The 23645-nt window shown below is 41.1% G+C and overlaps 1 long non-coding RNA gene across 2 annotated transcripts in view; it reads right to left on the bottom strand.

The window, feature by feature from the left end:
• Window positions 1–18865: 18865 nt before the first annotated feature.
• Window positions 18866–23645, bottom strand: part of LOC137164572 (uncharacterized) — a 35605-nt gene continuing 30825 nt past the window's right edge. For both annotated transcript variants that reach the window (XR_010923123.1, XR_010923122.1), the window contains exon 3: window positions 18866–19563. This is a non-coding gene — a long non-coding RNA (uncharacterized lncRNA). The remainder of the gene's footprint in view (window positions 19564–23645) is intronic.

Below are 23645 nucleotides of genomic sequence, written 5' to 3'. Positions count from 1 at the left end.
TTTTCTTTCACAAGAGTATATCTCTAATAATGAACCCAGACACACAATATTAAATGCATTATTCCCAGATGTCTGGGATAAAGGCAGGGATATCAAGCTGTGGTGATCTGAATGAAAGACTCCAAAAGAGTACTGCATGAGTGAGATTTTAAAACTCATGGAAACATCCAACAAAATCATTCTTCAAAAGAGGAAGTTCTATTAAAAACTGAATGTAATTAATGCAAAAACAATATTACATTCAGAACATACCCTAGTCTTTATTCTCTCCAGATCAGGGAGACTTGGCAGCTCAGCGAATGCGTTTTACTTTTTTTGGGGTAAAAATATACACACATACAGGATTTTATAGCCTTTTTTTGGATACTATTATGCAACCAATTATAAACTCAACTGCAGCACTGGATACTTTCCCCTATTTGAATGCCAAGCAGCTTCTGCATTACATCAGTGTGTATGATAGCACTGCCACTAACAGTCTTTGACCATTTTTAGTAACAATTTGTAAACTATTTCTCAGAAGTTTATAAAAATGATTAACAACAGTGGGAAAGCTGTAGCAAACAACATTCCAAGAACCACTTTGTGTTACTGAATTTCAACCAGTTGGGTGTTCTGCTTAAAAATAAAACAAGTACTTTTTAGTCCCAAGTTTGTCAGTGGAAGGACAGAGGGGATTCAGGTGAGAAAGGAAAGGTTGTGTATAATCAATGTATTGCAGCAGGAGTACTATTTTCACTCAGACTATCTGAAATTCAGTCCTTGCACTGGCCTCATCCAGGGAAAATTTTCACTTACTGTTAGGGAAGGAGAAGGAAGGTCAAATTTTAACTGCTGGATAAAAACAGGGTAAGCACTTTGAATTCACATTTTAGAAGTTAACATGGCCACAATATGCATCTTCACAGTAGCATTCTCTGTGTTACTGTGTTTCATAATCTGTCAACACATCCAGTAAAATCTTCAGTTGCAGGGGTTTACTTTTTTAGTTAACTTTATGGAAGTTTAAGCTCTTTTCTTTTACATTTTAAAGATTAATTCTGTTGTAAATCTTATTTTCCTCTACAGATAAAAAGAAAATCATTATTAATAATAGATGTTCATCTGCATGAGCAAGCCAAGCTAAAATCTTAATGATACTGGTTAGGCCAAAATCAGCCTGGGATAACTCAGTGGAGTTGTGCCTGAATTTGGACCACTGTGTTTAACATTCAAAAACAATACCAAAAAATTCGGGTTATGGACTAGAATGTGCACAGTGTACCAACGGATAAGGGAGTAGTCGTGGGTGCAAGGAACCTCCCCCCACTGTACACCCCTGCACTAAAGTGGGGCATAATGGCAGCCTTTGTGTTTTCCTGGGCACATGGAGTACTTGTAACTAGAGTCACTGCCAGTTTGCTGCCCCAGAAGAGGCTGGGCCTGTGTATACAAAGGGAATACATGCTGCACTCTCAGCATGGATGATGCGGTGGTCATGCTCCCCCAGGACTCATGGATGAGTTGAGTCAGTCTGTTCAATATAGTAAATGATCCCTCTCTCTCTCTCTCTCTCTCCATAGTATCTATATAGAAAATTAGGGTAAAGGAATGTTGTTATAATGCTAACTTCAATAAGACTGAATAGGAAGATTCTTTTGTTCACTTGAAGTTCAAATTAAAATTTATAGCCAAAAGACACAAACAAAACAAAGATATCTGATACTTAAGAACCTGCTAAATAGTACTCCATCAGGTTTAAACCCACAGAAGACAGGGTATCAAGAGCCAAGGCCATGTGCATGGTATCTAATTGATCTTGTATGTCTAGACATTGCAGCCAGCATATAAAACTCATTCAGGAAATTTCAAAACAATGTCTAATATTGTAAATATATACCATACTATGTGCTACATAGCCTAGAGACAACAGGATGACTTGAGAGTACTGCAGCAATCTTGCCTCAGAAATTTCTGAGTTGTGTGAGTTTCTCTGGTTGCTAATGTGGTTTTAACTTCTTATATTTGCTGCTTTTTTTTTTTTTTTATTAAATCATTATGTAGCTAACAAAAAAGCAGGTGGTTATTCACTCAATATAGAATTCCTAGGTCTAAATGTAATCCTTGGGAAAATGATCAAGATAAAATGTTTCCCAAATTACAATCCATATTCCATGTGATTTTTATGTGTGTCCTCCTTTCCCCTTCTGCAGAACATCCATAAGCACATCATATCCATGATATTTTTTAGCAGGATGATGGCATGTTGACTCTTTAAAGGCCTCTTTAGGTACAAAGATGGACAGGACACAGGCACGCTCAACATGCACAGGGCACATATTAACAACTAAAAATAAGAACTACCAAAAATGTCTTCTGTTCATCAAGGTTCACAGCTACAGAGAAGTTCAGATCAGACAAAAAAAAAAATCAAAAGAACAAGCACATGAATTAATCCGTTCCTTTGTTTATTCTCTCCTGCCAGTCCTCCCACTTCCTGTGCTCAGTTCATCTGAGGTCTGAGCAGTTGCACATAAACTTCTCAATGTGTGGCAATACAATATATCTTACAAACAATCCTGTGGTTCAATAGTATGGGTTTTTTTTTGTTTGTTTGTTTGTTTTTTAACATTTCTTCCCTCCTTAAGGGACATAGAGTTTTCATTAGAGCTTGCCACGGAATCATGTTGATTTGATGTATTATCATTCTCTGCCTGTTTGTGTAAAAATAATCCATGTTTCATAGCTATATTGTGTAATATACAACATGCCAGAAATAACTTGCATACTTTAGAAGTTCTGTAGGATAGTATGCCACAAGATTTATCAAGGCATCTAAAACACCTTGCAAGACTTTAAAAGGTCCTTTCAGTGATTGATCTAGTTAATTTGTGAGCCTAACTAATTGGGCTAGCAAAAGTTATCATCCAGTCTTACAAGAGGCAATTGCTGTCACCTGCAAAATATGTGAATAGCTAAGTTTGTCATCTAAAGAGGGAAATACCACATCTCTGAGTTGACAATGAACTTACAGCCTGCCTCCTGTGACAGACCATTTTCCAAGTGAATGATTGCAGAAGGGAGATTGGAAAAGAATGTCCAAGTCATGGGATCCTTGGTACCAGATGATCACATCTGAGATTTTGTACTTATTACAAATAGCCCCTTTATCAGTGGAATAACATGACCTGATTTTGTGATTTGTTGACAGATTGACTGTTCATGGTCTGATGGGAGTGTGTGCAACCAGTGGCACCTGATACAGACATAAAGTGGGCTATGTGATCAGACTGGCTCATAATATGCCTTTGTACTACACTGTGCTCAGGAAACTGATATATATGCTGCGAACAGTATCAATAAACTGATCCATGGCTGACTGGCTAATACCTGCATCTCCAGTGGTGGTTAGAAGGCTCTTGTTGCTGGAGTCCCAGAATTGTGGCTACTTGATAATCACAGGTAACACAAGACTCTGATGGGATTGACTCTCAAGTTCTTTCTTGTGCACACCGATTGTCATACCTGTAACAGTGGCACGCATGTTCCTCTGAGAGTCTGAAAAGCATAGCGCTTGGCCTCTGCTCCTTGTCAGCAAGGTAGAAACACTTCTGTTCTGTCTTCCCACTCTCTGAGAGAAAATACATGAAGGGACCACACCCTTAGCTAGTGTAAATCGTCATAGGTCCATCTAGCGTTTTCCCTTTTCCTCACACCCACAGGCCCAGCTAGCTTTCATGAGGTTGTTTTCTGTGAAGTGGTGAAGGAGAAAACTAATAGGGGGATTGCTTTAATAGCAGTCATGATAGGTTGCCACATGGACTTAATCTACTAACCCTGTAACCCTGACAGAGTGCACAACCTGAATCTCAGCTACACTAAAGCCCTTCTTTGTTGGCAGCTGAAGGAGAAGAAACAGCCCTGAGAACACCTCCTGCACACAAGTTCATGTAGACATTTGTCACTAGTGTAGACTTGGTGTTGGGGCTCTACACGCTAACCCTGCTCCCAGTCCCCAGCACAGGGTGAAGCTTGGAGGCTTGTCAAAGGTGTGGTTGCAGTGCACAGCACGACAGCTACTTTCCACTTTCACAGGCCACAGTGGAACCCTGGGAACTCGAGTAGATATTAGAGCAGCTTCAGGGCTCCTCCAATTTACACCAGAGGCTGGACAGGACCCTGCATGGCCCTACAATATGGAAGGTGCAAACTTTGTCCTTCCCCCATTCCTGCCCCATGACACAGAAAGAGAGTAACTGCAGAGCTTGACGAAGGCTTGAAGAATTTTACACAGCTGTTTTGGTGCAAGACCATGCCCTCCCACCCCCTATATTTTTTATGTTTCTGTTTAGGGCTTGTCTATACAGGGAAATTAAGGTGCAGTAAGCTAGGATGCACATTTAAAGCACACTAGCTATTCGACAACTCTCCTGTGAACACTCTTAGGGTGTGTAAGAGCGCCCTCAGGCAGTTTAACTTAGTACTCTGACAAAGTGCATTGTGCTAATGCACACAAAGGCACTGTTAGTGCACAGATGGAGCGTTTGCAGGGGGAGTTAGTGCGGAGTAGCTAGTGGACATCAGCTACTGTGGATTTTTCTGCCCAGGTAAACAAGCCCTTAGGCTCTCCTTACTGCCTATCACCAAGTAAACCTGTGGTAGAATGCTTACAGGGCCAAGTCTTTCCATTCACAACACAGCCCACATACCAAGCTGCTTCCTAGGGGTCTCTGCAAGGGAGCTGGGGAATAAATCCTCCCCCATTAGGCTTACAGTAGTCTCTGTGGCCACTCTGTGGGTAGAAGGATTGGGGATCTGCGTAGCAGCCACAGCTTGACTTGGCCTCCATGTATCTTCACACTGGTATGAAGAGAGCTGCTGCAGAGCAGACCTTGCATATAACCCCTACATAGCAGAATTATGTTAGTTTCAGTGCCCAGGGACCTTTATGAGCACGACATGCTCCTACATGCATACACGCTATTGTTACGTCGGAAAAGCTAGCCCTTACTGCCTACCTAGTTTTTGGCTGAAGGCTATTTAATTGTATTTTATCTTAAGAAACATTAGGTTACAGACTGGTTGGGTTTGAAACTGTAAAGAAAAGGTATGTAGGTTAAAAATGTTACTGTGATATGAAATAGAGTGTTGAGCTGATTTTATGTCCTGTTTTTCTTTTTCTTTTTTTTTAAATCATTTTAATTTTAAAAAGGGGGCAAAACTTTAACAACTTAATTATGAAGTGTTGGAAGTGCCACTAGCTGAGATTCTATAGCATCACAGAATCCAAGAGTGATCACATTCACTGCCAAGTTGAAACACATTTCCTGTTTTCTAACAAAACAGAAGTGTGCCCAGTACTCATAGCTTTCTATGGAAAGTTTTCAGGAGAGCAGCGTTCAGAGAAGGAAAGCATCAGTATTCTTTCCTATCTAGAACAGAGTTTGCATTTTAAATTAACTCCCAAACCCAGACACACATATTGACCTAAATAATATCCTATTTAGACTTTGGCACCAAGCAAACTGATTTTGGGCCCGGGCCCCACTAGAGCTTGAAACAATGTTTAAAACTGTTTTCAAATAAAGTGATAGCCATCTATGATTGTAAAGAGGCCCCATCTACATCAGACATTTGATAGTGTTTATGCTCTGAGCTTAATCAAAGCGATGGACTGACCATTTTATATTGTTTTGATTTTGCCTTTATGGAGTGGGCTAGACAGTGCTATAATCCTATTAATGAGCCATGTTTGCATCAATGCTGGGTTTCCATTTTCTTACTGTTTCAGAATTTCTGAAGCTGAGGGGTCCTTTGAGCCAAAGTGGAACTCAGCCCAAATCACAAAGCATTGCTAGCTTTAGGTCAAAGTTTTGCATGTTGTCCACTCAAACCCATACACTGGTCCATGTTCTCTCAGAACTTGGTCTAGCTAACTGACCCTTTTGTGAACCTCCATGAATGTGGCCCAAATTTATAGGCATGTTCCTCCAAGGACCTGTGTTAAAAGTATGAGTTGTGGGTCCTCGGCACCTCTCAGGATCAGTCCCCAGGTTTGTAATGAAATCCAAAACCAGACATGTCTCAGCAGGTTTCATTTAAAAAAGTTCTCCTCACACAGCTCCAATTGTAACATGATTTGCCTCCACACAATAGGATTGTGTGTTACAACTGTGTTCATAGAACTTCTTGTAAACCCAGGAGTACCAAGCAGTAGTCTCTGGAGTACAGTTTCTGGTATCAGTGATATTTTTTTTTAAATCTGAGCAGGGGGTGGGGAGGGAAAACTATGGATGAGCTCAGTTTTTGAGCATTGCCACGCTATATATTTATAGATCAGAATCTTGATTCTTTCCTTTTTAGGTTTTAAGAAAAATAAAGGGAAGGGGGAAGAAAGAGGGAGGGTTATAAACCATAATATTAATAGGTATTTTTTTCTTAAAATTAAAACAAGAATACAAAATAGGCATTAGGCCAGATTCTGCATTTTTTGTGTCCACAGTGGACCAAATCCTCAGCTGCTCTATATCAGCATAGATCTGTTGAAGTCAATCTGCAACCCAAGCCTTGCAATGTTGCTAATGGAGGGGAGAACTAGAACATGAAACTGATTAAACTCTTACTATAAAACTCAAGTGAAAGTGATTAGTCCATTTCAATTGTTGAGGCTGAGTAGCATGTGTGAAGAGTGAGCAAATAGCATAACCAGTGGAAGTTTTCAATTTCAGTTATTTCTAAACCTCAAAAAAATAAAAAAAAAAAAAAAAAAAAAAAAAAATTAATGATTCTGGGTGCCTCAATTGTTTGATGCCCAACTTGAGACACCTGAAGAGGGCCTGATTTTCAGAAAGAGCGGAGCACCCATAATCTGAAAAAGAGGCCCTTTTAAGCATATCTCACGTTGGGCACCCAACCATTGAGGGTCCCAAAATCACTAGTCAGTTCTGAAAACCTTGGCAAAACACAGCTTTTTTTAAAAATGTGATCTGGTTTTCCAATCTTACCATCTCCTTTTCCAGATGCACAATCAGGCTTAACTTTCAATTCCCTAAGTAGCTTTCATTGTTTCGTATCACAACCTGAACATTAATATATACAATGCTTACTTTTCAGTCAGAGTTTCTATTTCAATGAAGCTAATAAATTAGACATGAGTTAGTTCAATGCTGAGTGGCTTAATATAATAGACCTTGTGTGTTAATCCTGATGTACGTGGTACTGGGTGTTTCGTTTTTTGCACGCTGCTGCCTAGTAGCTATAGTTAGATAACAGTAATAAATCAGAACAAAGGAATGCAAGTATTGGGGCTTTAGGGAAAATGTGTTTTAGAAAAAACCTGGTTTGCCACAAAGTGTAATATTGCATTAAGATGTATTTTTGAGATATAGGTGTAAGAGACAGACAAAATTCTATAAATAATCCAAGAACCTGCAGGTCTGGGCAGTCCTCAAGTAATATTGCAAGTAACTATGCCTTCTTAATTCCTGTTTCACCAGAACAACTGGATACAGTGTATTGAAACAAATATACTGGAGAGGTGGTTGCACTACTAATCACTAAGGGCTAGTGACCTAAATAACTTTGAAAATCTGGACCTTAGGGTTTTGTATTGGTGCCCATCACTGCAGTACCTGAGGCCAGATCCTCAAAGGTATTTAGGTATCTAACTCCTATTGAAATCAGTAGGTGTTAGGTGCCTGAATAACTTTGAAGCTGTGGTCCTGAGTGTCCAATGGAGTGGAATCTCACCCAAACTCTTTTGGCTTTTGGGATAGAGGCCATGGCATGGGAGAGATCTGGGGCTAATATAAGAGCAGAGGAATAAGGGCATTTGCTGAGATTGGGCAGAGATGGGGAGGAACCTCAAGAGGATGAAATGGCTTCTGTTAGCCAGTCTTTCCCCCACCCCCTTTTTTCATAATGTAGCTTTTTATTGAAGTCCTCTCCATATATTTTATGCAAACCAGACTACTAATACACATTTCCAACATACACTCACCTCATGCTTTAATCCAGAACACCTAGCTTTTTCCTTTGGTCATAACATCCCTTGCACCATGTGTGTCAAGCTTAAATAAAAATTATCAATATCAAGTAACCAAAGCACAGATACTAAGAGATAGATTGTGACCTGGACTGCATGTGAAGAGGTTTAGGGAGGAGCAAGGATCTTACCTTATATCCCTGTGCAGGCTACTTGGTCCTTGGCTCTGGATGTGCAGGAGAAAGTAGTGTTAAGGTGCTTTCTTACTTTCTCCCTAGAACAAGTGGGTGGGGAATAGAACAGGGCCTGGTGACTGACACAGTCCAGCAGCAAATTATTAAAAGCCTGGATCAAGGGTTGAGGAGAAGCAATGAGAAAATTGTGGCTTCTTGAGATATTTCTGCATTGGCACAGCAACTCAGCCTCCCTTACTAGGGACTGCACGCTACAGACACAATGTAGCCCTAAGATTTTAAGTGATAAAGTGTCAAACAAACAGATCATGCAGCCCAGATGTGTGCAGGGAGGATAACAGCAGCATGCAGATCTCTCCTCTGTGGGGAAGGGAGAGATCAGTCAACTCCAGGCAACTGTTTTTCTTTACACACACATTTTTAGTCCTCCTGGAACTTACACAGCAAATATCACTGAAAACATTGTAAATGGTAATTGTATTGGATGTTCACATTAGAGTGACACTGTCTCACCTCCTGCTGCTGAGCTTTCACACCTGAACATAAGGCTGCAACAGGACTGTAAATGAAAAGTTCTTTAAGCATGACACAGAAAAGATGTAATGCTAGGGGGCTGAGAAAGAGACCAGATGTTCATTGACCCAGAGGAAGATGCTGTGCCTGGGAGAAGCAGCGTGCATCTCACAGATAGACACTTCAACTATGTAAGGTTGCCATCACACTACCTCTGTTCTGCAGTTCAAAGATCAGGCCATTGATGGGGCCTGAAACGCTTGTCTTAAAATTTTATTTACCCTCTTGAAAATAAGCACGTGCAAATAGCTGCTGGCATTTCCTATATATATCTCCATAGCCATACTGAAATCTCACACACCCAGCTGGGCTGCAGGGATCAAACAAGGTTTCCACTGAGTGGCTCCTCATGGCCAACAGGAGTGCTAGAGTCAATTCCACAGCAACATGTGAAAATGGGGCCTGAGCTCATTTGCTTTGGTAAAAGTGGGGCATGATGGTAAACAGATTTGAGAACTGCTGCAGTCAAGGCTCATTGTTGCAGGGTTTTCCCAGGTGTGAGAGAGAACCATTTTTTCTGACTTCAAAAAGGCAGCGGAAGTAGGAAAACATGCAAAATCTAGGCACTTAGCATGAGGGAACTGTAGGCACTTTCTCCAGTAGGTACAATGACTGCCACCACTTGGGAAGGTTTAGACTAGGAGGCATTCTAGCTAGCTTGATAAGAGGTCACAACAACAGAGATCAGGGTTTATTTATTTTTTTAAATATGGTGAAATAGTGTAATGATGTTCCCAGAAAGTTTGCTAATTGTGAAAGTGGGGGGGTCAGTTTGGCCAGGCCAGACTCCATTATTATTCATTGCTTAAAAATGTTCATGAGACTGAAGTTTCATTCATATGAATGTCTCTGAAAAGCAAATTTAGGGTTTGTCACTGTGAATCATTTTGGCCCCAATCATGCAAACTCTCATGCCCAGGCAGATCAAACACAGAGCCCCACTGTGCAGGAGATTGCAGGGCCTCAAGAAACACCACCAAAATGATTTTTTTCTGGGTGTAAGCAGAAGGACCTTATAAAAGTCAAGTTAGATAATTAGCAAAGAAGAAACAAGATTTAGGTGACCTGAGCTACAGCATACAGAGAATTCTAGTATTGCCAATCCCACATATTTAAAAATCATGAGTCAGTCTCCCAAAAGTCATGAGACTAGTTTAGAAATCACAAGATTAAAAATAATAGTAAATGTTGAGTTCTTTGTTTTGATTTGAGTCTTGAAATTGCATTTGGGTCACATTTTCAAGCTTCCACCATGAGAGCTAGAAACCTTTTTTTTTTTTTTTTAAATGAAACCTGAGATTTACTCCTAATTACGTGATTCCAGGAACTGCAGCTCCAAGAAAACACACAAAATATTGTGGGGCTTGTGATAAAATTGAAAGTGGGTAACACTCTGGGAATCCAGAATTGAGCAATCAAAGGCATGCTCACTACAAAGTACAAGCAAACAGTCCAAGGCTCAAATGTAAAACCCATTACACAATTTTGATTAATGAAAAAAAAAATCTGTTTTAAAAAAAAAACAACGTCTGTTTGTGGACATTTACCAACAGGAGGAAAAGGCTAAATTAGTCAAATAAATTGCTCTCAGTGAACAGCTCAATCACCTTTAGTTTGTACCTTGAAAGAATGTAGAATACACACTTTTATATTATCCATGGTACCACCATATTCAGATTTAACAAGAAACACATTCACTTTCAACCCTTCATTTACAACAAGAGTAAATGTCACAAAGCCATAACAGAAGTGCCTGTGTAATGCATTAATTCCTCATACACCAATTACATACGTTCATCCAAAGAAAAGCTAAGCCAGATTCTCAACAGTAGCAAACCAGAATAGCTCCTTTGAAGCCATTATCCTGGAGGCCTCAATGCTGTTGTAAACTGTGCTGCTTTGTAACAGCTTCCCAGGGGCCATTATGCCAGCTGAGAAATACCCACACACAACAGCATTCACACCATGCTCTCTTCCCTGTGATATGCCACTGTCACATCGCCTGCACTGGAGCAGGGAGCTGTGTCAGAGTATTCTCCAGTAATCCAGGTAAGCTAACTTCCTCCCTACTTCGCATTTCTGTAGCAGTACTGAGCAGATGGAATGGGAGTCAGGAGCTGTCTCTTTATTTGCCTAGTTTTAAACAGATTATCATTCAGCTGATGCTTTTGAAGAAAAAAATGCTGATTCTAGAAACATGATTCTCCTCCTCATTTTGAGCACTTCCCTGACCTTTGATGCTTTAGATCATAATATTTTACTTGGCTGATTACAGAAAACATGTGACAGAAACTTCATTTTGGAAGCTTTGTCCTGCTTTACAAAAAAAAAGAAAAGAAAAGAACTGATTCTCTCCCTCCATCCCTCTCACACACACACACCCTTTGGCACTTCCATTTGAGAACAATAATTAGTAGTAGTATTGCAGTCTTGTCAAGGAGCCCCAGTCATGGATCACATGCCATTGTGCTAGGTACTGTACAAACAAAGAACTAAGTAAAACCTTAATGGAGATAATGCATAGGTAACTTTTTCCTCAGTGTTGCTAGTCAAGGTCAATCCTGTACCCAGTACCTGGAGTTTACCTCCTCAAAACCCTTGTCTTCCTACATAGTTCTTGCTCCTTCTGACGTCCCCATCCTATTCTTCAGGCCCTTGAACTGCTGCTCATTCTTTGTTCCCGAGATTGTAAACCTTTCAGGGAAGGGATTATATTTTGTAAAGCACTGAGTACATTTATGAAGCTACATAAATAGGCCCATCCTGAGCACATGAATTATGCACTGCTAGACAGCTGCTACACCTCACTCCAGAGCTGGTGAGATTTTAGTAGTGAGTGAAGTGATTCAAACATTACATTGAAGTCCTTACTCAGTGCCAGATTGTACCTGGCTCATTTGTGGGAGAGCCTCTCTCTCTTTGGGGGTCTCCTCTGGCTAGGCACATTTCAGAACTGGTGACATTTTAGAAGAAGTGATTCATACACTATAGGCCAAATTTTTGGCTGGTATAAATTGGATTGATGTTAATCAGGGAGGTGGGATCTGGGCCAGCCAGGGCAGGCAAATCACTCCCCATGCTATCAATGGTGAGCACCAAAACTGAGTGGCGCTGTGACCCCATGTGCCAGATTGCAAAGCCTCTCACTCACATTTGGCTCAGCTGCCCCTCCATCATTTTGGGGACCCTTTCAAATGAGGAAGGGGGAGGCCTGGGGCAAACTGCCCCTTTTGCCCCCCCCCCCCCATCTGCGCAGCTTTGGGCTAAGATCAGTCCCTAAATGTATGATAACAAACATCCCATGCTCCTACATGTGAGGAGGAAGAGAGCTGGTATCAGACCGTTAATTAAAAAGAAATGCTTACAATCATCCCAACAAAATAGCAATAAATTAATATTCAGCACTTCTACAAAACCTTTCATCCAACGATCACAAAATTCTTTAGAAAGGAAGCATTAACAATTCCATTTTACAGAAAGGGAAACTGAGGCACAGAGATTGAGTGTTTTGCCCAACCCCACACTACCTGGCAGAAATGAAATGCTCTTTCAAATTAGCCATTTGTAGCAATAAGGGTCTAAAGCTCTGAGTCTGTACAGCAAGACACTTGATCTGCATTTTTCCTCAGCAGTAGAACTACTCAGCACTATACAGATCTTTACATGTTTTGAGCCCTGAGCCTTTACATGTTCTGAGCAAACCCCTTGAAATTAGGCTCCGTCACTGTTCAGGTTTCTATAAAGCCTGTACGTGAGTAGGGCCTCATATGTGAGACTGTGTCAGCTATGTCTCTTATGAGTTCCTCACTAAGTTTGAGTCCTGAGTCACTGAGCTTTGTTCTAAAAAATCAAAAGCTTCTTACTTCTGTTTATGCATTCTGGGAGCAGAGTGATTTTAGACAAGTAAATAAAACACCATAATGCTCATGGAAAATAAATACTGAGCTCCGTCTCCCCAATCTTTTCTTCTCCTGTAGTTTTCTCAGATGCAGTCAACGGTCTGGCCTAAGGCTTGTTTACCCGCTTCCAGAACTCTTGGTCTGACAGCTAATGATGTATTAATCACATTCAGAGCATGATCCTTGGTTTTTCCTGCTCTGTAGACATCCGTTAGAATCACAAGAGATTAATTATCACCCCATCTTGATTCAGAAATATGGATTCTCTCTGTAGACTCACTCACCATCAGGCATCTTATCATCACATTCAGAAACTACTGCCAACGTCAGACAAATTAACCGATTCCCCCCTCCTCCCCCCAAATTCATTCCAGCATTCAATGTAAAACTGCCCTCCTTTGTTTCAGCACCTCCTTTCTTTGTCTACTCTTCATGTTGCTCTCAAACAGTTTTACATTCTAGAGCATTTTTGGGCATAAGAATGATTCAAACCAAACTAAAAGTGTTCTCAATTCAGATTTCTGAGATGAAGTTTTGGGAGGCATGTTCCCCTGAACTTGCCCATGGCAGCTGAAACAGCTGCATTTCTCCTTACTCCACTGCTTAAAAAAAGAGCTTTGACAAACGGGACTGTGTTTGTTCTTGGACCTTGGGAAGTGGGCCCAGCAGTCCGGGAGGGCCTGACCCAGCAGGGAGATACCAAGAGTTTGTCTATGCACAAAGCTGTACCACTAACTGTACAGATCTAGTTCAACTGGTACAACCCCTGACGGTGGATGCATTTACCTCCATAGAGAGGTGTCTTACATGGGTATCACTCTTGCTGTATGTGAAGGAGAATAAGCTGTACTGGCAAAAGGTACCTTTACACTGCTGTGTGTCCTCACTAGGGGAGTTGTACCAGTAGAACTTCTTTTTTTGTTTGTTTGTTTTTAAAAAAAAGTCAAACCCCTAACCAAAAAGGTTTGTGTTCTGGTTTAACTGTGCTTAGAGTAGGCCCAAGAATCTAAGGGGAATATCAATAAGTTAATCATAAGAGGGAGAACCAGGAGGGAAACATCTCTCTGGATGACTGGGGAAGAAGGTCAAAGGCCAAATAGGGGTCTGTTTTTCAACTGGCTTGAAGTTTTGGTATATCTAGGCACCATTTAGGAATCAATTGTGCCTGAAAAACATAACACAAATCTGCACTGCCCAAAAGAGAAGCCTCATGACAAGGACAAACTGCAGTTATGCCACAACATACAGCATGGGGAGGCTGCTTATATCCTCTGTGCAGTAGCCACGAACAGTCTGGCCCATGCTCAGTCCACTCCTGATCCCCACTGGTTCCTCCTTTGGAAACCTGGAGTTCTCCTCCAGTCCTGCCTGCATCCTATCATAGCCATCATTCTCTAGGTGAGGAAGTCTTCATGTCTATCACTGCTGCTTCTTAATCAACAGAGCTGTTGCTGACTGGAGAATGGTGCGTGGCAACCCTTTCTCCTCCTCTTGGAAATAAGTATGTTGTCCCCCCCACACTGCACCCAACTCCTGCCAACCCTGAGTGATCCATACAGAGTAACATGGACTCAAACCCAGGTCTCCTGCAGCACCTGGTAATGCAAAGTGCCATTACCAGACAGGACGGAACACACCTCTGTATACACATCCTACATACTACTGTAGTAATTTTTGTAAGGTATCATTTGAAAACTCAATTTGCTGATCAATATTGTCTGGATGAAAATCTCTCTCTTTGTAGTTTAATAAACTTGTTTTATCTAATCCAATGTGTTTAAGTTGGAATACTCTATTTAAAATAGTAAACTGGCACATTATTCCCTTAAAGGAATAACTGACCATATATTTGTACTGTCCAGGAGAGAGCTGGGCAGTACAGGACATACATTTCTGGGGGGAAGATCCAGGACTTGGGGGTGTTTTGGGGTCACCCTGTGGCATAACTCAGGCTGGTAAGAGCCAAGATGTGACTGGCTGGCTGCAGCACACACACAGACATAGCTGGGAGTAATTTACATGCTGGAGACTGAACAGTCCAGGTTGGAGGCTATAGCAGCAAGGTATTGTAAGGGACACCCCAGGTTACAGAGCAGGGGTGACACAACTACTCATTAGTCTGGATTGTGCCCCAGTATGTCACACCAGTTCCCTGGGATAACTCTAAAAATGCTATTTTTAATGCATTAAAACATTAACATGCCTTGTATTTGTATGACATTCTTTCAGAGGCCAAATGTCACCATTTAGTAATAGCAGAACTTTCTAGCTGCTGGAAAAGCAGGCATTGTACCCTTCCCCAACCATAAAAGCGACATGAAAGTGCTCTCATCTGGATTTTCACTTCATTACATTTGGAGGAAGCGTGAGACACCATATCACTTCTTTGCTGTAAAAAGGCCATCATTCTGCCTCCCATCACATCCTTACTCAGATTGCAGTAGGGTTTAAAAAATTACTATCCAAAACTGTATTTATTATTAAACTGCTTTCATTATAAATATTTGTTAAATCAGAGAGAAAACACTTTTAATGAACCCTGTACAATTATTTAAATGAAAAGGTCTAAATTAAACAGTGTTTGAGCTATTTATATCTTTAATCGCAGAGGTTGACACCAATTCTGAATTATGCATATTTAAATATTTCATATTGATCTTATTTACAGTAATCTTCTGCTCAAGTGTGCATTTTTGGTGGGCCAAATCTTGTAGTCCTGACTTAGTGCCCGATTGTGCTTGACCTTATGTGGATCAGTGTTACCAAGTCTTATCACAGGACTCATATTACAACCATATATGTTGGCTTTTTTTAAAACCCAGCTCCTGGGCTAATGTTAATATGGGAGAATCTGAGTTTTCATTTAAAACACAGTAAATATCTAGCCCTCAGAGTTGCAGAAAAAAGCTTGAAAACATGAATCCTAAAGGCTCAAAAGACCAGAAGGCAAATTAATCTCCCTCAACATTTATTATATGTAAAATCTAATTATTCTAAAGCCAATTTAATTGCTTTGGAGAGCCTGATGCCTCATTTTTGAATGTTTGGAATTAGCAGTACTGGAGTCCACACAGAGGGAGCCTTCTGCCATTGCCTCCACACAAGGGCCAATCACAAATGCTGATCTTGCACTAGTCGCTGCTCCCCCCTCCACCATAAGAGGTGGGCCCTCCTTTGTAATTAGAGAGCATTTGCTTGTATTGCAAGCCAGTTTTACTGTAACAACAACATTTGAAAGCAAGGGCTTGTCTACACAGGGAAATTCATTGGCATAGCTATACCAGTATAGTTATACTACGATAGTCAGACCAGTATAACTTCCCATGTAGACACACTTATTCTGGGATGAGAGCGCTTGGGTTTTTTTGGTTTCTCTTATGTCACTTTGAAAGCTGTATAAACTAAACAGGAAAAGGGCATTTTTATTCTGGAGTAAATGTCCACATATACCAGCATGGCTAGAAGTACCATAAAACCAGGATAGCTATGCCAGTAAATTCCCCCACATAGACAAGCCGTAAAAGCTGAATCTTGCACCTAATTTAACTATTGTAGCCACAGCATTGTAAGGGAGCATGTGAAGGGGGTCACTCACTGCAGGAGGGCCTCTCCATAGCAAGGTGTGGCATAGCAGCTCTCTCTCCATATGGAACTCCCAGCCAATGGGTGCTCCATCCCTGGGGTGGTGGTCCCTCATCCCATAACCTCTGGCCAGGTCCACGATTTAATCCATCCAGGTAACAGAGTCCAACATAAAACAGTCCAACCTCCTCATAAGAGGGTCTTTGGCCAAAATGCCTCACATCATTGCCTCAGGTCTTTCCAATGTCCTTGTTCCCTTCTCCTGACTCATGCCACCTTGCCAGTGGCTGGTAGGGGAACCCAGGCCCTCCCATTATACCAGGTTCCAGGCACCAACCCCTCCCACTATAGCCAGCCACTAAGGTCTTCACAGTCCCACTCCTTGGTGCTGTTTCTATGGGCACCTTCCTACCCAGCCTCTCAGCATTGCCCTTCTAAGCCCCATAAATTCCCCTTGTTCTGTCCATCCAAAGAACTTCTCCCAGGGCACACTCCACTCCCCCCCCCTCACCCCGGCAGGCCAAATCTTGCCATTCTTTCAAGGCACACTGCCAGGGCCTGTTCCACCCCAGTGACTACTTTACACCTCCCCAGCTTCTTGCCAGCCTCCTCTATCCAGGCTAGGATCCCAGGGCTTATTTTCCTCCCTCCAGGCTTTCATCTCATCACTTTTCTATTCCCAGAGAATGACCACAGACTCCCTGACTACTGCTCCCTTCTACTACAGACTTCCTCTCTTTCTACTAACCAGCCTGCTCCTGCCCAGCTGGACTTCATGATCACCTAAACCTGGCTCTCCCTCCAGATGCAACCAGATAACTTTTCAGGCCCACATTAACCCATTCCCGCCCCTCACAGAACACTAACAGCACCTGAATTCTGACACAAGCACGGTGGTTTTCACTGAGCAAAGCCTCCCAAACTGTAGTACTTTTCTAGTGTCTCCCAGAGAACTATTGATTTAAGCTTTCAGACAGCCTTGCTTTTAATACACTTAGAAGTTTTAATCAATTTGACAGTCTCTTCTTGTCCTAGAAAACAACTGAAGGAACAAAGCTTGACAGCCAGTCCACAAAACAAACCTTAAGATCCAGATGAAGCAGACCAGTTCTCTCCATGTGCCTGTAGAATATTGGGAAATGAATCATTCCGTTTAAAGGGATCTACTGGCAAGCTTCAAATGCCCTGTGAAAAAGGTGATGGATACAAACAGAATAGATTAATGTCAGTCCATGTTTGAAGATTCTCAGAGACCTAGAAATGCTTGAGAAGAGGAAAAAAGTAATAAATCAACTTTACCCTAACAGGCAGGAAAGCTAGAACAGTGGGTCCTTTTTCAGATTGTCTGCTCTTCTCGCTGTGCCTTTTCCTGACCCCTAACATCACAGATCCTCAGCCTGGAGGAGCCTCATCTAGGGAAGGATGCTGAAGATACAGTAATGGATGCTGAAGAGATTTTAAAAAATTAATCTCTAGTGTTTCTATATCTGCTTACAATTTCTTAAAAAAAATCAAATACTTTTCAAGACATGGAAGATATTTTCTATACTAAGGTCTAAATTCTGACTCAGACATGATGCCCACACAGGAGAGCAGAAAGGAATAAAACCCAACACCCTTTATGTCCCTGCCTGGGTTATCTGGACCTTTGGCACAAAGATCAGGGGCACTGAGCTGCCTTACTTCCCCCTGCAGTAGGTGAGCAGGGAAAGGTAGGGAATGGACAGAACCTTGACTCTGCTTCCCCCTCCCTACTACACACAAAAGAGCTGAGCTTCACAGTAGGGAGAGTCCAGAAGTAAATTACTACCCCCTGGAGACACAATCCATCGCCTACAGTGTGTCACATGGACTATCTAGTCCTACAATTGAAGAACATTTTTTAAACTATCCTCACTAAAATCAATTTGCACATTTCCCCATGAAATTCTTGACAGGTAATGTATTAAACTCCTCTCCCCAATGTGTACGGTAGTTTGGTCATCTCAGGTACAGTTTGGTGTGTGCAGTCTAGTCCTGGTTTTCACACTGACTTGGTGTGATCTCCTAATCTCTAAAGGCCAGATTTTTAGAGGTATTTAAATTTCTAAAGATGCAGATAGGTACTTGGTGGGATTTTCAAAAGCACCAGGGGAGTTCGGCATCTAGTGAGATATTCAAGAGAGCCTATGCACCTATCTGCATCTCTAGGCACCGAGCTACATTTAAAAAGTGACTCTTAGGCACATAGTTCTATTGACTTTTAATGAAATTTAGTCTCTTAAATACCTAAACTACTCTTGAAAATGGAATTTAGGTGCCTGAGTGACTTCGGCACTTTTGACAATTTTCCCCCAAAGTTTTGCAACAAATATTTTACCCAGCTCAAATGAAATGCAAAATAGCTAACTGGAGGATGCACTTCTTTAAAACACATGGCTTCCATAACTCTAAAACAGGAGTATATTTTTATAAAGTTACAAAATCAAGAACACAAAATGCTAATGACAATAATAATTTCAGTGCAGTTCACCTTCTCCGTTAGACTCTGCTGGTAGATGGGATGTGAAGATTGAGTGTTATGCATGAGGTATCTGGGATAAAAGGCAAGTGTGTTTATTAGGCCACCATGGGATTAGGAGTCAGAGATATCAGATACAAGCTCATAGGCAAGATCCTCCTAGTGAGAATAACCTCAGTACATCTGCAACATACGACTTTCCTCCCCATTCACCATTTTGCATAAATCAGGGAATACCTGCAGATTTGTTTGCACATGCTGCTAATTTTTTTTATTTATTTTTTTTTTACTTCATACATGCTCCACAGATTTTACATTGACAATGTCTATAGCATTTGTGACCAAAAAGACTGAGTATATTCCTTTCATGTATCATGCAAAGGCAGCCTATATTGAAAGCAGAGGGGATGCAGGCAAATGTTCAAGGAGATGTGACTAGAATAAGCTGCTTCTGAAGTTCTGTAATCACAAGTAATAATTTATTCTTTTTTCTTCTAAGACTCAGAAATCATATTTTAAGTGCCTGCCACAGACAGCAGCAGCATTTCAAGAAGCAGTTCAACCTTTATCAACACTCAACAGCGTTGTAATTCAGTAATAATTAATGTAACATTAAAATACACTCTTACCTTTCTAGATAACTCTAAGTGTTCAGTCTTTAATTCATTTAGTCCTTATTGCTATAACACGATCAGCATGAAGTAATTTAATATATCAATTTCCATAGAACTTCTACAGGAATTCAGCTGCAGTTCAGAAAAACACAGCCTACTGTCTGATTGGGCACCACCTTCTAGTCCTTTGGAGTTCTTCAGTGTAGTGAGGGTCATCTTCTGATGTTACCTTGTACGTCTGTTTTAAAATTAAAGAAATAAAATATTTATGTAAAAGCTACACAATACATTCTCCATAGCTTTAGAGGTTTTTTGTTTTTTTTTTTTAAAGCCAGGCTTTGTCTCAGAATGAAGAAGAAACAAGCCAATTAAACGACAATGTTTAATATCTGAAAAGAATGTACAACTTTTTAAGGCAAACAGATACCTGTTTAGCAATTTGAGGGCCTGATTCCCACATTACTCATAGGAGTAGCTTCATTAATACAACATAACTAGGGATCAGATTTTCTTAAGGTGTTCAATATTTAGTTCATTTAAATTTTGTTGCTAAAGGAATAGCTCCATTTAAAAATTCACTTCAGTGGGAGTTAGGCATCTAGAGGTATTTTCTAAAGCACTGTGTTGCTTAGCTGTATCATTAGGTGCCTAAATACCTTTTAAAATATGGCCGTATGTGCGTAAGGACAACAGCTAAGATTTTCAAAATATCCTAAGAGAGTTAGGAGCCTGACTCCCACTGACTTTCAATGGGATTTGGACAAAACGGCATAAGGCACCTTTGGAGCTCTGGTCTAGATGTATTGGCAAGGATTGTATAATTGAGGCATATAATCTCAGCTGTACCAGCCAGGGTCCACTTTCTCCCATTCAGTTCCATGTGCTCTTAACACCTATGGCAATGCGGCTGCTCCAAATCCCTGCCTCCTGATCAGAAGAGTAACCACAGCTCTGGGGCAGGGACAGCCTGCCTGACTACTGACGGGAGACAACAATGGTGGCACACCAAGGTTCAGCAAAACCCCAAGTATTAAGGCCCGATTCTGCTTTGTCAACAGGACTACTCATGTACAACTCTGCTTATTGGAAGGGATGAACAATCAGGCCCTAGGATAGGAAGGACAAGCTAATAATACTACTCCTTAGAGCCTGAATTACCAGAACATGTGCTGTATATAAGTAACTTTAGTAAGCTGTCTGAAGCCAAGTAACCATGCAGTGTTGTTGTAACTGTGTCAGACCCAGGATATTAAAGACAAGATTGGTGAGGTAATATCTTTTATTGAACCAACTTTTGTTGGTGAAAGAGAAACTTGAAAGCTTACACAGAGCTCTTCTAGACCAGTGGTTCTCAACCTTTCCAGACTACTGCACCCCTTTCAGGAGTCTGATTTGTTTTGCATACCCCAAGTTTCACTTCACTTAAAAACTACTTGCTTACAATATCAGACATAAAAATACAAAAAAGTGTCATAGCATCCTATTACTGAACAACTGCTTACTTCCTCATTTTATCTGTATGAAATTTTAGTTTGTACTGACTTCTCTACCGCTTTTTGTGTGTCTTGTTGTAAAACTAGGCAAATATCTAGATGAGTTGATGTACCCCTGGAAGACCTCTGCGTACCCCACCGGGGTTCTCAACCTCTGGCTGAGAACCACTGTTCAAGACAGTTTGAAAGCTCGAAAGTTTGCCTCTCTCACCAACAGAAATTGGTCAAATCAAAGATAATGCCTCAGCCAGCTTGTCTCTCTGAAACCAAGTAAATCTACTACATGACCATCACATTTGTTTAAGCCAACATTTCTCACACAAATAATAGTGATGTTAAACAGTTTACTGTGCCATCAGTTCACTTCACCCCATTATCTGATACTACATACGCACACGTGTGACTTCAGTACACAAGCTCTCACATGGGAGCGCTGGACAAGAAACTTCACTATGATCAAATGACACTTCTATTCACCTACATGTCAGTCCCTTCACTACAGCTATTTTGAAAAAAAATAAACAAACCTTTTACCATTTAAAAAGTCTTACCACCATTGAATTGGAATTCCATCAATTTACTTTTAACTAGCAAAAAAAAAATGAAAGGAAAACAATATTGGCGATGTACAAACCAAGTGCCATAGAAAAATGTAAATATTTCTACAGTCTTGCTTAAAAGCCGGTGAGGTATGGTCGGTTAAACAGAAAATAATGTTACCCACTCACAGCAAACCAGATATAATGAGAGGCAGAAAACTAAAGTGTTTCTTTAGCTCTGAAATGGAATCTTGTGCATTGTTAAGCCAGAGCCATTTAGTAAATTCTAACAGATGGCATTAAAAACAAGACACATAAATATGAATTCCACAGTACACACAAAGCATCACCCTCACTCAGTTCCTACACAGACTAAAGGCCAGATTTTCAGTTATTTAGGCACCTAAAGATGTAGATGTTGCCTCGTTGGATTTTCAAACACCCTTAAACAGGTTAGTAATCTAAATACCTTTGAAAATCTGGCCCTAAATCCCCACTTTTGAAGGTCTGTGTGCAGAAATCTGTCCTGCTGGTACCTCATCTCTAGTTCTGTCTAATCTATTCACTTTCCAATTGTGTCAAGGTTCGTATCCTGCACTTCCTTGAGTGCAGGGACTATGAATACCTGCCTGTAGTTGACTGTTTTCCTGCTTGTGTCCTACCATTTCCAATTCCACTTGTTATGTTGCACTCCTAGACTCTTATTTCCAAAAGAGAGACTACATTTTCTCACCACACCTTGCAACAGCCTCCTTGTCCCTGTGTACCATGCAATCACAGCAGCTGAGCAGTGTTACTGACTTAGCAATTGTGACTAGGTGACTTTGAACCTAAATCATAAAAGAAGTAGGTCTCAGACTGGAGAGGTTCCTAGAGCACACAAGCCTGAGGGGAGATCTTCATCAGTTGCCCCACCAGTTTAGCCAGGAGGCTGCATATGCAAATGTGGTAATTTTGCATGCATTTGACTAGATGTGATCATTTGCTGATCCAAATACCAGATTTGCACACAAGCAGCACACCTCTGCATTATGAAAATCTGGTCTTTAATACACAGCTCAGTTTCTTTTTAAATGATGCATTTGTCTTGGTTGATTGTACCAATAGTTTGAGAGCCACAGGAGAAATAATTTGGCGTGGGCCTTGGGATCAAGACACGTATGTGGAGTCACTTGGGGTCTGATTCACTATTATTCTTCCTGATCTCAATTCTCATCTTTGTTCATTTTTATGTTAATTTGATGTTTATGGCAAATTTGGTGCTCATGAAGTTAAGGACAGATTGCAATGGCTAAAGCCAGGCATAGTATGCCAGCACACATGTGGTTTGCAGGCTTCTGAACAAGGTTCTCCTAATGTATCTCAGTCCTGATCTGCAACGCTTTGTAATCCAAATGCTAAACCTTTCCTGTAACTGCCACTAACAACAAATAGTAAACTAGGATTAAGAATATTGTATTGTGATTGGCTAAACTAGAGTGATCACATGACCATATGGTCAAGGACTCTTACCACATAACTAAATTATGGATCACGCTTTATCTCATCTGATATTTCTCCCCCTTTTGTGCTCCATGTGCATGGCACGCTGTACATCCATTTAAAACCACCTGAGGTGTCAGAACACCTAATAGTTGTGGTTGATGAGCACACACTGGAGTTTGTGGGGTCTGGGACTGAAAAATGGCCTTTGCACTCCTCCTCCTGCAATTCTGGGCCATCTATGTGTTGGTCCAGTCCCTAAGTGTAATTAGAGCAGGTTAGAGGCTCTTCTATATACTGCAGATGCTAACAGCTCCAAAGGGCTGATCAACAGCTAGAGATCACCAGGTACAGGGACAACTTGGCATGACCCTCTAAACTAACTGCAAGAGTCTGGGGTTGATGTAGGAGCCAGTATGGAAGATGTATGGCACCAAAGGCTCCTCCTGTGCTCCATGTGTACCAGCTATACCCTTGGCTTGCACCAGTGGTAAATTGTAAAACAGTCAAACACAGTGCAAAATCTGGGACGTTATTCTCAGAAAGTCCTGCTTCTCACACAAAGACTATCCTGAGTGGAGTTAGGATCACCACAGAAAAACCATAGTTTTAGTTTTGAAAGCCAGCTCTTCTGATCCTCCTCCTGGCCTCAGTCCATTTCAGAACAATGAGGAGAATGTTGGCTGCTCCTCGTTCTAACCGGAGAGGCATTTAGAATTGCTCCGCAGGGTGTCATGGGGCACACCACTCACCACTGGACTGGTGCCTCCTGCTGGTCATCACAGCGATTAGCTCAAGACCAACAC

The sequence above is a fragment of the Emydura macquarii genome, unplaced genomic scaffold (genome assembly GCF_026122565.2).
Source record: "Emydura macquarii macquarii isolate MOO-44397 ecotype Brisbane River unplaced genomic scaffold, CSIRO-AGI_Emac_v2 contig_2676, whole genome shotgun sequence".
Classification (NCBI taxonomy): domain Eukaryota; kingdom Metazoa; phylum Chordata; order Testudines; family Chelidae; genus Emydura; species Emydura macquarii.
The sequence above is the reverse complement of the archived record's forward strand: the minus strand, read 5'-3'. Positions and strand labels throughout refer to the sequence as shown.